Raw genomic sequence first — 15384 nt, 5'->3', positions numbered from 1 at the left:
TTCTTCTTCTGATACAGTCATTGTCCATGTTTCTGATCCATAAATTACCACAGGTCTTATGACTGGTCGATAGACAGTCACCTTCGATTTTCTGCTGAAGCTGCGTGACTGAAGGATCTTGATGAGGGCGCAGTAAGCTCTATTTCCTGCAGCAATTCGAGATTTTATTTCTTCTCTTATTCTGCTATCCTCCATAACCAGCACTCCCAGATATTGGAACTCCTCACATCTCTCATAACTGCCACTGTTCAACATAATATATTTCTCTTTAACAACAGCACTTCTCCTGGAAGCAAAGAGATACTGTGTTTTTGTGTTGTTTACTTTAAGTCCCAACTGTTCTGCCCCCTTTTCCCGTCTGCCATATCTTTCTTCCACTTCTTTCAAACTTCTAGAAAGCATACACACATCATCGGCATTAGCTAGATTTTGGTGCACACGATTAAACAGAGAGCCACCTCGTTTTTCCTTCTAATTTTACCTGGCATTTTGTGCTGGTAAGAGTCATTTACACCAGGGACATAACAGAGAAAATAATTCGCCATCCCAATATATCTCATCCAATTTCGAGGCTGAGGAAATTTCTTCAACGCTGTTTCTGGTCAGTCCTAATGCCGTACCCGGAAGTTAAATGGCCCAGAAAGGACACCCGTTTCGAAGCTTAACGGTCAACCGGTCAACACCGGATCCAGAAACTTGGAGAGGACCTCCTGAAGATGGGAATATGATCCTCAAAAGACTGACTATAAATGTCAGTATCATCAAGGTAATTAAAGACACAATAAAACTTCAAGTCTCTCCGAATATTATCTAACAAACGAGACAAAAACGCTGACGCGGTAGACACGCCGAATGGCACCCAGTCGAACTCATGAAGGTTCCAATCAGTGCAGAACGTGGTGATATGTTTAGACTATTCGGTAAGCGAAATCTGATAATAAGCTTCATTGAGATCTTGCAGCATGAAACATTTGGCCCCAGAAAACCAGGTAAAGCAGTTGTGAAGCTCCAGCAAGGGGACAGATACTAATAGAACCTTTTTATTAAGGAGTCTATATTCAACCATGGGCCTGTAGTCCTGGCCCTGAGCCTTAGGAACGAGAAAAACGCTTAGGGAGATGTAGCAGCCTGATGACCTCGTCTTTCAACATACTCGCCAAATCCATTTGTGACTCAATATTTTCATTTTGAGTGGCGATAAGCGGTAAAGAGACTGTCGCACCAGGACATCGTCTGTCAAACATATGTGGCACAGTATGACTTTAGTGACCTCAAACGTATAAGAGAAAACCACGGGAAAGTCCCCTAATTAATTCAACAACTGTCCTGCCTGACTGGTTCAAGATGGGCCACATCAAATGCAGCAGAGTTACACATACCGTACCCCCATACTTGCGCAACAGTAAGAGCAAAACACTATCTTGTAACTAGGTGGAAATCCGAAAGAGAAGGTGCGGCTCGCAAAGTCGAGAACTAATCCATTTTTCTCAATAAAACCACATCCCAGCAACAGACCGAGCGCTAGATTTTTAACAAGCGAGACTGTGACAGTTCATGTTGTTGTTGTTGTTGTTGTTGTTGTGGTCTTCAGTAATGAGACTGGTTTGATGCAGCTCTCCATGCTACTCTATCCTCTATCTTCATCTCCCAGTACTTGCTGCAACCTACATCCTTCTGAATCTGCTTAGTGTATTCATCTCTTCGTCTCCCTCTACGAATTTTACCCTCCACGCTGCCCTCCTATGCTAATTTGTGATTCCTTGATGCCTCAGAACATGCCCTACCAACCGGTCCCTTCTTGTCAAGTTGTGACACAAACCTCTCTTCTCCCCAATTCTGTTCAATACCTCCTCATTAGTTATTTGATCTACCCATCTAATCTTCAGCCTTCTTCTGTAGCACCACATTTCGAAAGATTTTATTCTCTTCCTGTCCAAACTATTTATCGTCCATGTTTCACTTCCATACATGGCTACACTCCATACAAATACTATCAGAAATGACTTCCTGACACTTAAATCTACACTATATGTTAACAAAGTTTTCTTCTTCAGAAACGCTTTCCTTGCCATTGCCAGGCTACATATTATATCCTCTCTACTTCGACCATCATCACTTATTTTGCTCCTCCAATACCAAAACTCCTTTACTACTTTAAGTGTCTCATTTCCTAATCTAATTCTCTCAGCATCACCCGACTTAACTCGACTACATGCCATTATCCTCGTTTTCCTTTTGTTGATGTTCATCTTATATCCTCCTTTCAAAACACTGTCCATTCCGTTCAGTTGCTCTTCCAAGTCCTTTGCTGCCTCTGACAGAATTACAATGTCGTCCGCGAACCTCAAAGCTTTTCTTCTCCATGTATTTTAATACCTACTCCGAATTTTTCTTTTGTTTCCTTTACTGCTTGCTCAATATACAGATTGAATAACATCGGGGAGAGGCTACAACCCTGTCTCACTCCCTTCGAAACCACTGCTTCCCTTTCAGGCCCCTCGACTCTTATAGCTGCCATCTGGTTTCTGTACAAATTATCACAAGGACTTACAAATGGACAAACTACCCTGCACTTCGCCAACCAGAGGCAACTCTTGCTCATTGGCCACTTGACATCTCTAAGGGCAGGGGCGCACGGAAAGTAATTTACACGAATGCCAAAACTGCAAATACCAATTACACTTCAACAAGGACAAAAAATGGCTCTGAGCACTATGGGACTTAACTTCTGAGGTCGTCAGTCTCCTAGAACTTGGAGATACTTAAACCTAATTAACCTAAGAACACCACACACATCCATGCCCGAGGCAGGATTCGAACCTGCGACCGTAGCGGTCGCGCGGTTCCAGACTGTAGCGCCTAGAACCGCTGGGCTACTCCGGCCGACAACAAGGACACAGAGCTACCATTACCCAACAGCACACACAAGGGTTTTTGTCCTAGAAAGCACGGATAAAATGGAGGACAGATCCGGAGGGAGTCTGAATACGTCCGCACCTTGGTAGACGCTTCCGATGGAAACAATCCCCCCCACCCTTCTCCACTGGGATCATTTGCCGGGTCTACGGGCTCGTGCTATGGGACACTTGCACAGCAACTGATTGCTGGCGCCACACCTAAGACTAACTTTCCCAGAGGATGTGTTGGATGTTTTAGGAGCCCTAATAACTCTGGAAATGGTCGAAGGAGTTTCCCTATGTTCCTCACGCCCTCACACCACCGCTCCTCATTAGCAAATGACAGTGATTCAATGTTTCCAATCCCTAGAAGCTAGTCAGGCAGGATGAAAAGGTCAGGCGCACTCTGTCTCCGGGATGCATGGTCTCCAAAATGTACACACATGAAAAAAAGTTTTGCGTCACCTTGGTTCCCAGAATTCCGGAAACTGTACAGAAAATTGGAGTAGGGATCAACATAAACATCATTTTTTCCCTTTTTATTGCTGATGAAAACGACACATTGCATGTTGCAGCAGCATACAGCCAGACCTTCAGAGGTTGTCGTCCAGATTGTTTTATACACCAGTATCTCTAATATCCAGTAGCGCATCCTCTAGCATTGATCCATGCGTGTATTCGTTATGGCATTATCTACGAGTTCATCAAGGCACTGTTGGTTCAGATTATCCCTCTCTTCAACGGCGATTCGCCGTAGATCCCTCAGAGTGGTTGGTGGGTCACGTCGCCCTTAAACAACCCTGTTCAAACTATCCCATGCATGTTCAGTAGGGCTCATGTCTGGAGAACATGATGGCAACTCTAGTCGAACGATGCCGTTATCCTGAAGGAAGTCATTCACAAATGAGCACGATGGGGGCGCGAATTGTCGTCCAAGAAGATGAATGCCTCGCCAATATTCTGCCGATATGGTTCCACTATCGGTCGGAGGATGGCATTCGAGTGTGGTACAGCCGTTACGGCGCCTTCCATGACCACCAGCGGCGTACGTCGATCCCACATAATGCCACCCAAAAACATCAGGGAACCTCCATCTTGCTGCACTCGCTGTACAGTGTGTCTAAGGCGTTCAGCCTTACCAGGCTACCTCCACCGATGACTATCTGGTTGAAGGCACATGCGACACTCATTGGTGAAGAGAACGCGATGCCAATCCTGAGAGGTCCATTCGGCATGTTGTTGGACCCATTTGCATGGTGTCGTGGTTGCAAAGAGGGACACTGCCTGGGACATCGGGAGTGAAGTTGCGCATCGTGCAGCCTGTTGCGCACAATATAAGAGTCGTAACATGACGTCCTGTGGATGCACGAAAATCATTATTCAACATGGTGGCGTTGCTGTCAGGGTTCCTCCCAGCCATAATCGGTAAGTAGCGGTCATCCATTGCAGTAGTAGGCCTTGGGTGGCCTGAGTGAGGCATGTCTGCGATAGTTCCTGTGTATCTCCTCCATGTCCGAACAACATCGCTTTGGTTCATTCCGAGATGCCTGGACACACCCCTTGCTGAGAGCCCTTCCTGGCACAAAGTAACAATGCAGATGCGATAGAACCGTTGGATTGACCGTCTAGACATGGTTGAACTACTGAAAACACGAGCCGTGTCTCTCCTTTCTGGTGGAATGACTGGAAGTGATCTGCTGTCGGACCCCCTTCGTCTATTAGGGGCTGCTCATGCATAGCTATTTACATTTTGGGCGGGTTTAGTGACACCTCTGAACACTCAAAGGGACTGTGTCTGTGATACAATATCTACAGTCGACGTTTATCTTCAGGAGTTCTGGGAACCGTGGTGATGCAGAACTTTTTGTGATGTGTATATGATACAGTACTGAGTTCCGAAACCCACTCACCAAGAACCAAGATTGCTAGGCGCACTCGCTCCACATACTGGCTCAGTGGTCCAAATGATGCCTGCACCCGCCAGTAATATCTGCGTCGAAGCTCGTTCCGCCTCCGTGGTGAGAGCTTCCTAACGACATTCAGTTCCCTTAGTTGTCCTGTTGAGCCAGCCAGCTTCAGGACTTCACATATAATATACCTCAGGGTATAAGTAATGCTAATAGCACAAGGTGAGATGTCCCCTGAGCATCTGCATAAAATTCAGATCGCACTATGAGCCCCAAAAGCTGCTGAACACGGCCCAAGACATCGAGTGAAAGCCCTGTAATACCACTGAGTACGCACGTAATCTGTTGTTGTTGTTGTGGTCTTCAGTCCTGAGACTGGTTTGATGCAGCTCTCCATGCTACTCTATCCTGTGCAAGCTTCTTCATCTCCCAGTACCTACTGCAACCCACATCCTTCTGAATCTGCTTAGAGTATTCATCTCTTGGTCTCCCCCTATGATTTTTACCCTCCACGCTGCCCTTGATGCCTCAGAACATGTCCTACCAACCGATCCCTTCTTCTGGTCAAGTTGTGCCACAAACTCCTCTTCTCCCCAATCCTATTCAATACTTCCTCATTAGTTATGTGATCTACGCATCTAATCTTCAGCATTCTTCTGTAGCACCACATTTCGAAAGCTTCTATTCTCTTCTTGTCCAAACTATTTACCGTCCATGTTTCACTTCCATACATGGCTACACTCCATACAAATACTTTCAGAAATGACTTCCTGACACTTAAATCTATACTCGATGTTAACAAACTTCTCTTCTTCAGAAACGCTTTCCTTGCTATTGCCAGTCTCCATTTTATATCCTCTCTACTTCGTCCATCATCAGTTATTTTGCTCCCCAAATAGCAAAACTCCTATACTACTTTAAGTGTCTCATTTCCTAATCTAATACCCTCAGCATCACCCGACTTAATTCGACTACATTCCATTATCCTCGTTTTGCTTTTGTTGATGTTCTTCTTATATCCTCCCTTCAAGACACGATCCATTCCGTTCAACTGCTCTTTCAAGTCCTTTGCTGTCTCTGACAGAATTACAATGTCATCGGCGAACCTCAAAGTTTTTATTTCTTCTCCATGGATTTTAATACCTACTCCGAATTTTTCTTTTGTTTCCTTTACTGCTTGCTCAATATAGAAACTGAATAACATCGGGGAGAGGCTACAACCCTGTCTCACTCCCTTCCCACCCACTGCTTCCCTTTCATGTCCCTCGACTCTTATAACTGCCATCTGGTTTCTGTACAAGTTGTAAATAGCCTTTCGCTCCCTGTATTTTACCCCTGCCACCTTTAGAATTTGAAAGAGAGTATTCCAGTCAACATTATCAAACGCTTTCTCTAAGTCTACAAATGCTAGAAACGTAGGTTTGCCTTTCCTTAGTCTTTCTTCTAAGATAAGTCGTACGGTCAGTATTGCCTCACGTGTTCCAGTATTTCTACGGAATCCAAACTGATCTTCCCCGAGGTCGGCTTCTACTAGTTTTTCCATTCGTCTGTAAAGAATTCGTGTTAGTACTTTGCAGCTGTGGCTTATTAAACTGATTGTTCGGTAATTTTCACATCTGTCAACACCTGCTTTCTTTGGGATTGGAATTATTAAATTCTTCTTGAAGTCTGAGGGTATTTCGCCTGTTTCATACATCTTGCTCACCAGGTGGTAGAGTTTTGTCAGGACTGGCTCTCCCAAGGCCGTCAGTAGTTCCAATGGAATGTTGTCTACTCCGGGGGCCTTGTTTCGACTCAGGTCTTTCAGTGCTCTGTCAAACTCTTCACGCAGTATCGTATCTCCCATTTCATCTTCATCTACATCCTCTTCCATTTCCATAATATTGTCCTCAAGTGCATCGCTCTTGTATAGTCCCTCTATATACTCCTTCCACCTTTCTGCTTTCCCTTCTTTGCTTAGAACTGGGTTTCCATCTGAGCTCTTGATGTTCATACATGTGGTTCTCTTATCTCCAAAGGTCTCTTTAATTTTCCTGTAGGCAGTATCTATCTTACCCCTAGTGAGATAAGCCTCTACATCCTTACATTTGTCCTCTAGCCATCCCCGCGTAGCCATTTTGCACTTCCTGTCGATCTCATTTTTGAGACGTTTGTATTCCTTTTTGCCTGCTTCATTTACTGCATTTTTATATTTTCTCCTTTCATCAATTAAATTCAATATTTCTTCTGTTACCCAAGGATTTCTACTAACCCTCTTCTTTTTACCTACTTGATCCTCTGCTGCCTTCACTACTTCATCCCTCAGAGCTACCCATTCTTCTTCTACTGTATGTATTTCCCCCATTCCTTTCAATTGTTCCGTTATGCTCTCCCTGAAACTCTGTACAACCTCTGGTTCTTTCAGTTTATCCAGGTCCCATCTCCTTAAGTTCCCACCTTTTTGCAGTTTCTTCAGTTTTAATCTACAGGTCATAACCAATAGATTGTGGTCAGAATCCACATCTGCCCCTGGAAGTGTCTTACAATTTAAAACCTGGTTCCTAAATCTCTGTCTTACCATTATATAATCTATCTGATACCTTTTAGTATCTCCAGGGTTCTTCCATGTATACAACCTTCTATCATGATTCTTAAACCAAGTGTTAGCTATGATTAAGTTGTGCTCTGTGCAAAATTCTATCAGGCGGCTTCCTCTTTCATTTCTTAGCGCCAATCCATATTCACCTACTACGTTTCCTTCTCTCCCTTTTCCTACACTCGAATTCCAGTCACCCATGACTATTAAATTTTCGTCTCCCTTCACTATCTGAGTAATTTCTTTTATTTCATCATACATTTCTTCAATTTCTTCGTCATCTGCAGAGCTAGTTGGCATATAAACTTGTACTACTGTAGTAAGTGTGGGCTTCGTATCTATCTTGGCCACAATAATGCGTTCACTATGCTGTTTGTAGTAGCTAACCCGCACTCCTATTTTCCTATTCATTATTAAACCTACTCCTGCATTCCCCCTATTTGACTTTGTGTTTATAACCCTGTAGTCACCTGACCAGAAGTCTTGTTCCTCCTTCCACCGAACTTCACTAATTCCCACTATATCTAACTTTAACCTATCCATTTCCCTTTTTAAATTTTCTAACCTCCCTGCCCGATTAAGGGATCTGACATTCCACGCTCCGATCCGTAGAACGCCAGTTTTCTTTCTCCTGATAACGACATCCTCTTGAGTAGTCCCCGCCTGGAGATCCGAATGGGGGACTATTTTACCTCCGGAATATTTTACCCAAGAGGACGCCATCATCATTTAATCATACAGTAAAGCTGCATGCCCTCGGGAAAAATTACGGCCGTAGTTTCCCCTTGCTTTCAGCCGTTCGCAGTACCAGCACAGCAAGGCCGTTTTGGTTATTGTTACAAGGCCAGATCAGTCAATCATCCAGACTGTTGCCCTTGCAACTACTGAAAAGGCTGCTACCCCTCTTCAGGAACCACACGTTTGTCTGGCCTCTCAACAGATACCCCTCCGTTGTGGTTGTACCTACGGTACGGCTATCTGTATCGCTGAGCCACGCAAGCCTCCCCACCAACGGCAAGGTCCATGGTTCATGGGGGGGGGGGGGGGCACGTAATCTAGCGAAATAATTAACCTGATGACTACATAATCCTTCGACCCCAGACACCTGATTCGAGGGGGTAGCTGTGCTCCCGCTTCCTTACTTTCTCAATTTAAGGACGCTGCATGGATCGGCAAATCCCTCTCTCGAGCACTCAGTTGCCCCACTCCGGTATGGTAGCTTCAGGCTGGCTAAGTTGCAGGAAGTTAACGTCTCTCAAACGATTCCCCAGATCTGCTAGGTGGGCCCGAATTCTACCAGTTTACCTGACAGAAATTTGACTGTCCTGCAGAAAGGACACGTTCCGCGGCACCTCATGAAACGCTGCAGAAATACACTCCTGGAAATTGAAATAAGAACACCGTGAAATCATTGTCCCAGGAAGGGGAAACTTTATTGACACATTCCTGGGGTCAGATACATCACATGATCACACTGACAGAACCACAGGCACATAGACACAGGCAACAGAGCATGCACAATGTCGGCACTAGTACAGTGTATATCCAACTTTCGCAGCAATACAGGCTGCTATTCTCCCATGGAGACGATCGTAGATATGCTGGATGTAGTCCTGTGGAACGGCTTGCCATGCCATTTCCACCTGGCGCCTCAGTTGGACTAGCGTTCGTGCTGGACGTGCAGACCGCGTGAGACGACGCTTCATCCAGTCCCAAACATGCTCAATGGGGGACAGATCCGGAGATCTTGCTGGCCAGGGTAGTTGACTTACACCTTCTAGAGCACGTTGGGTGGCACGGGATACATGCGGACGTGCATTGTCCTGTTGGAACAGCAAGTTCCCTTGCCGGTCTAGGAATGGTAGAACGATGGGTTCGATGACGGTTTGGATGTACCGTGCACTATTCAGTGTCCCCTCGACGATCACCAGTGGTGTACGGCCAGTGTAGGAGATCGCTCCCCACACCATGATGCCGGGTGTTGGCCCTGTGTGCCTCGGTCGTATGCAGTCCTGATTGTGGCGCTCACCTGCACGGCGCCAAACACGCATACGACCATCATTGGCACCAAGGCAGAAGCGACTCTCATCGCTGAAGACGACACGTCTCCATTCGTCCCTCCATTCACGCCGGTCGCGACACCACTGGAGGCGGGCTGCACGATGTTGGGGCGTGAGCGGAAGACGGCCTAACGGTGTGCGGGACCGTAGCCCAGCTTCATGGAGACGGTTGCGAATGGTCCTCGCCGATACCCCAAGAGCAACAGTGTCCCTAATTTGCTGGGAAGTGGCGGTGCGGTCCCCTACGGCACTGCGTAGGATCCTACGGTCTTGGCGTGCATCCGTGCGTCGCTGCGGTCCGGTCCCAGGTCGACGGGCACGTGCACCTTCCGCCGACCACTGGCGACAACATCGATGTACTGTGGAGACCTCACGCCCCACGTGTTGAGCAATTCGGCGGTACGTCCACCCGGCCTCCCGCATGCCCACTATACGCCCTCGCTCAAAGTCCGTCAACTGCACATACGGTTCACGTCCACGCTGTCGCGGCATGCTACCAGTGTTAAAGACTGCGATGGAGCTCCGTATGCCACGGCAAACTGGCTGACACTGATGGCGGCGGTGCACAAATGCTGCGCAGCTAGCGCCATTCGACGACCAACACCGCGGTTCCTGGTGTGTCCGCTGTGCCGTGCGTGTGATCATTGCTTGTACAGCCCTCTCGCAGTGTCCGGAGCAAGTATGGTGGGTCTGACACACCGGTGTCAATGTGTTCTTTTTTCCATTTCCAGGAGTGTATTATCGAGAAAAATACGTACCTCCACAATGGTGCTCGCCGAAACACAAAGCATGGTGCCCAACACTGCGTGCAGGCTGGCCACCAGCTCTGGATCACTAACCTCGGTGCTAAGCTCCCGAATTCTAAGTTCATACTGAAAGTGCTACTTCTTTAGATGCCCGACTCCAGGGCAGCCCTTGGAGCCACAGCAAGCTAGGTCCTTAAGAACAACGGAGTAAATTAATTCAATGCTCGACAGACAATAAGGGATCCTTAAACACTAAAGAAACAATCACAGGGAAAGACAAATGGCCGGAGAAATGGTAGAAAATTCTAAAACCCTCCCCCTGCCAACAGAACGCAGCCACCCTCTGTGAATACCAGTTGTAACGTACAATAATGGATAACGGGGTCTAAGGCGAAAGGCTAGGGCTCATCTACCATCATGTGTCATTTCCTGTGACAAACTTTTTTTCTTTTTTGTCTTGAGTCTTCTGACTATTTTGATGCATCCCGCCACGAATTCCTCTCCTATCCCAACCTCTTCATCCAATAGTAGTTCTCGCAACCTATGTCCTCAATTATTTGCTGAACGTATTCCAGTATCTGTCTTCCTTTACAGTTTTGCCCTCGGCAGCTCCCTCTAGTGCCATGGAAGTCATTCCCTGATGTCTTAACAGATGTCCTATCGCCCTATCCCTTCTTCTTGTCAGTGCTTTCCGTATAGCCCTTTCCTCTCCGATTCTGAGCAGAAACTCCTCATTCCTTATCAGTCCACCAAATTTTCAACATTCGTCCGTAGCATCACATCTCAAATGCTTCGATTCAGTTCCGTTCCAGTTTTCCCGCAGTCCTCGTTTTACTGCCATACAATGGTGTGCTCCAAACGTACATTCTCAGAAACGTCTTCCTCAAATTAAGGTCTATTTTAGATATTAGTAAACTTCTCCTGGCCAGGAATGTAATTTTTTCCAGTGCTACTCTGCTTCTGATGTGCTTCTTGCTTCATCCGTCTTTGGTTATTTTGCTGCCTAGGTAGGAGGATTCCTTAACTTCATCTACAACGTGACGATCAATTCTAATGTTAAGTTTATGCTCCTCATTGCTTTCGCCTTACTTTGATCTGCTCTCAATCTATATACTATACTTATCACACTGTTCACTCCATTCAGCAGATCCTGTAGTCCTTCTTTACTTCGACCCAGGATAGCAACGTCATCAGCAAATCGTATCATTGATATCCTTTCACCTTGAGTTAGGTCCCACTTCTGAATCTTTCTTTTATTTTCATCATTGCTTCTTCGCTATACAGACAGAACAGCAGGGGTGAAAGACTAAAACCCCATCTTACACCCTTTTTAATCCGTGCACTTCGTTCTTAATCGTCCACTCTTATTTTTTCCTCTTGGCTCTTTGACATATTGTATATTAACCGCCACTCCCTGTAGCTTATATCTATTTTTCTCAGAGTTTCGAACATCTTGCACCATCTTACATCGTTGATTTTTCCGGGTCGACAAATCCTATGAACGTGTCTTCAATTTTATTTTGTCTTACTTCCATTATCAACCGCAATGTCAGAAGTACCTCTCTGGTGCTTTTCCTTTCCTAAAGCCAAACTGATCGTTATCTAGCACCTCATCAAATCTCTTTTCCATTCTTCTGTATATTATCCCTGTCAGTAACTTGGATGCATGAGCTGTTACGCTGATTGTGAGATAATTCTCGCACTCGTCAGTCGTCAGATCTTGCGGTCTTCGCATTGTGTAGACAATATTTTTCTGAAAGTCAGATGGTGTGTCACCAGACTCATACAATCTACACACTAACGTGAATAGTCGTTTTGTGGCCTCTTCCCCCAATGATTTTAGAAAATGTAATGGAATGTGATCAGTCGCTTCTGCCTTATTCTATCTTCTCCAGATCTCTTGTAAATTATAATTCTGGAGCCCCTATCTCCTCTAAATCGACTCCTGTTTCTTCTTCTGTCACATCAGACAAATCATTTCCCTTATGGAGGCCTTCAAAGTACTCTTTCCACAAATCTGCTGTCTCCTCTGCATTTAACAGTGCAATTCCCGTTGCACTCTTAATGCTACCACCATTCTTTTAATTTCAACGAAGGTTGTTTTGACTATCCTATATGCCGAGCTAGTCCTTCCGAGAAGCACCACTTTTTCGAATTCTTCACATTTTTTATGCAGCCATTTCGTCTTAGCTGCCCTGCATTTCCTATTTATTAGTGACTTGTACTTTTGTATTCCCGAATTTCTCTGAAAGCCGCTGCAGTTCCTTCTTTCATCGATCAGCTGAAGTATTCGTTCTCTTAGCCATTGTTTCTTCGCTTTTACCTCCTTTGTACCTATGTTTTTCTTTCCATCTTCTCTGATAGGCCTTTTAGCACTCCGAGCACTATGGGACTTAACTTCTGAGGTCATCAGTCCCCTAGACTTAGAACTACTAAAACCTAACCAACCTAAGGACAGCACACACATCCATACCAGAGGCAGGATTCGAACCTGCCACCGTAGAAGCAGCGCGGTTCCGGACCGAAGGGCCTAGAACCGCTCGCCGGCCGCGGTGGTCTAGCGGTTCTGGCGCTGCAGTCCGGAACCGCGGGACTGCTACGGTCGCAGGTTCGAATCCTGCCTCGGGCATGGGTGTGTGTGATGTCCTTAGGTTAGTTAGGTTTAAGTAGTTATAAGTTCTAGGGGACTTATGACCTAAGATGTTGAGTCCCATAGTGCTCAGAGCCACTTTTTTTTAGAACCGCTCGGACACAACGACCGGCGGACTTTTAGGAAAAGTACATTTCTCTTCAACTGTACTGCCTACTGAAATACTTCTTATTTGCTGTATTTATAGACTTAGAGAACTTCAACCGTATCTCGTCATTCCATAGACCTTCCTTACCCCACTTCATTTGTATCGATTCTTCCTGACCAATCTATTAAACTTCAGCCTACTCTTGATCGCTGCTACATCGTGATCCGAGTCTATATCTGCTCCTGGGTACGTCTTACAATCCAGTGTATGATTTCTAAATCTTGGTAATGTAAATGAAATCTTCCTTATCGCCCGGTCTCGTCTTGTGGTTCTTGAACAGAATATTCGCTATTACCAGCCGAATATTATTACAGAACTCTTTCTTTCCTTGTCAGAAGCCGATCGATTTTCTCCTGTAAACATTCCTTCTGCTTCTTCCCCTACAACCGCATTCCAGTCCCCCATGACTATTAGGTTTTCCTCTCCCTTTACATACTATATTGCCTTGTCAGTATCCTCATAAACTTTCTCTATCCCTTCATCTTCAGCTTGTGACGTCGACATATATACCTGATCTATCGTGGTCAGTGTTGGTTTGCTGTCTATTCTGATAAGAAAAACGCTGTCACTGAGCTGCTCACAGTAACATACTCCCTGCCCCACCTTTCTATTTATAACGAATCCTACTTCCATTTGACTGTTTTCCGCTGCTGTTCACATTACCCTATACTCATCTGACCAGAAATCCTTTTCTTCTTTCCAATTCACTTCAGTTACCAGTAATAGATTAAGCATATGCACTTCCCTTTTCAGATTTTCTAACTTCCCTGTCACGTAGAAGGTTATGACAGTTCACGCCCTACTAGTAGAACTTCATGCTTTTGTTGGTCAATCTGTTTCTCAAGGTCACCTCCTCCTTGGCAGTCTCCTCCCAGAAATCCGAATGGGGGACTATTCCGCATTATTTTGCAAATGGAGAAATCATTATCACACTTTTTCAGTTGCAGATCACACGTCCTATGTATACACATGAAGTGTCAATAATGCAGTGGTTTCCACTGCCTTCTGCATTCTAACGCTGTTAATCATTGCTGATTCTTCCGTCTTTAGGGGCAGTTCCCAACTCCAAGGCCAAGATAGTGCCTGTAACATCTGCCCTCTGCTCTGCGCTATTTGACAAGGCTGTTGACAGAATGAGGGTAACTTCTTACGAGGGAGGCCTTAAACCGCCAAAACTGGTTATAAATAAAAATTTAATCAATGGTGGGTATTCGAACGCAGGAGCAAGGTCGTTTTAATTATACGCAGGACCAAGGTCGTTTTAATTATGAGTCACCGACGCTACCACTAGACAAAAAGAGCAAATCCTTACCTTCGAATCTATGAAACATGGGCTTTGGCCATTACAATTCCAGTTAATTCAAAAAATGTCTGTGAAATCTTGTGGGACTTAACTGCTAAGGTCATCAGTCCCTAAGCTTACACACTACGTAACCTAAATTATCCTAAGGAGAAACACACACACCCATGCCCGAGGGAGGACTCGATCCTCCGCCAGGACCAGCCACACAGTTCAGTTAATTACTACAAAGATTAAGATATCTGTTCTCAATAATAGGGAAATAAAACCAGTAGGCTAACCGAAATTATTAAAAATTCTTAATTTCATGAACAGGGAACAGTTAGGCAAAATTACTATATAGTAGACAGACATGCCTTCAATAATAACAGCTTCCGTTAAGTAAAATTACCGAGCAGAAAACAGGCAGGCTTTCAATGATAACAGATTCAGATAAGTAGAATTGCTAAACAGAAACGGGATAGGCCTTCTTAGTAACATCTTCAGTTAAGTAAAATTACCAAATAGAAAACAGGCAGACCTTCAATGACAACAGCTTCAATTAAGTTTAAGTGAAACTACCGACAGAATACAAGTAGGCCTTCATGAGTAATTGCCTCAGTTAAGGACCAAGAGCTTCAATTGCCTCTTCAGAAGGGGTGCACCACAAGGTTTATACGCAAGGAGCAGAAGACTACACCAAACGGTAAGAGAAAGAAAGGTTGAAACTAGGGGACCGGCGTTTCAACGGCCTTTTCGTTGGATACAGACCGGAAAAAGAAATGTTAATTACAACCTAGGAACAATGATTAGCCAAACGCTATAACCTCGTCGATGCAAGATACCGCCTCTATAACGACGCCGAGAGGCCAGAAGGGAAACTAGGTGATGACGTCTGCAATGCCTGAAAGTATCTCGAATCCGGTACCCAGCCGTATTACAAGAGAAAGATACCTATCTGGTGTTCGAAGACGTTTGGCGGGAATGTCAGCTAAACCCACCCATCTAGCTGACGACGATAGTTGGGATCCAGCCATTGCATAGAAGAAAGAATGTTAACGCTCCGACTCAGGAAACACCAGCGGCTCACACAGTTTAAGATCTCCTGTTAACAAACAACCA

This window comes from Schistocerca cancellata, chromosome 3 (assembly GCF_023864275.1).
Source record: "Schistocerca cancellata isolate TAMUIC-IGC-003103 chromosome 3, iqSchCanc2.1, whole genome shotgun sequence".
In the NCBI taxonomy this organism is placed as follows: Eukaryota; Metazoa; Arthropoda; class Insecta; order Orthoptera; family Acrididae; genus Schistocerca; species Schistocerca cancellata.
The sequence above is the reverse complement of the archived record's forward strand: the minus strand, read 5'-3'. Positions refer to the sequence as shown.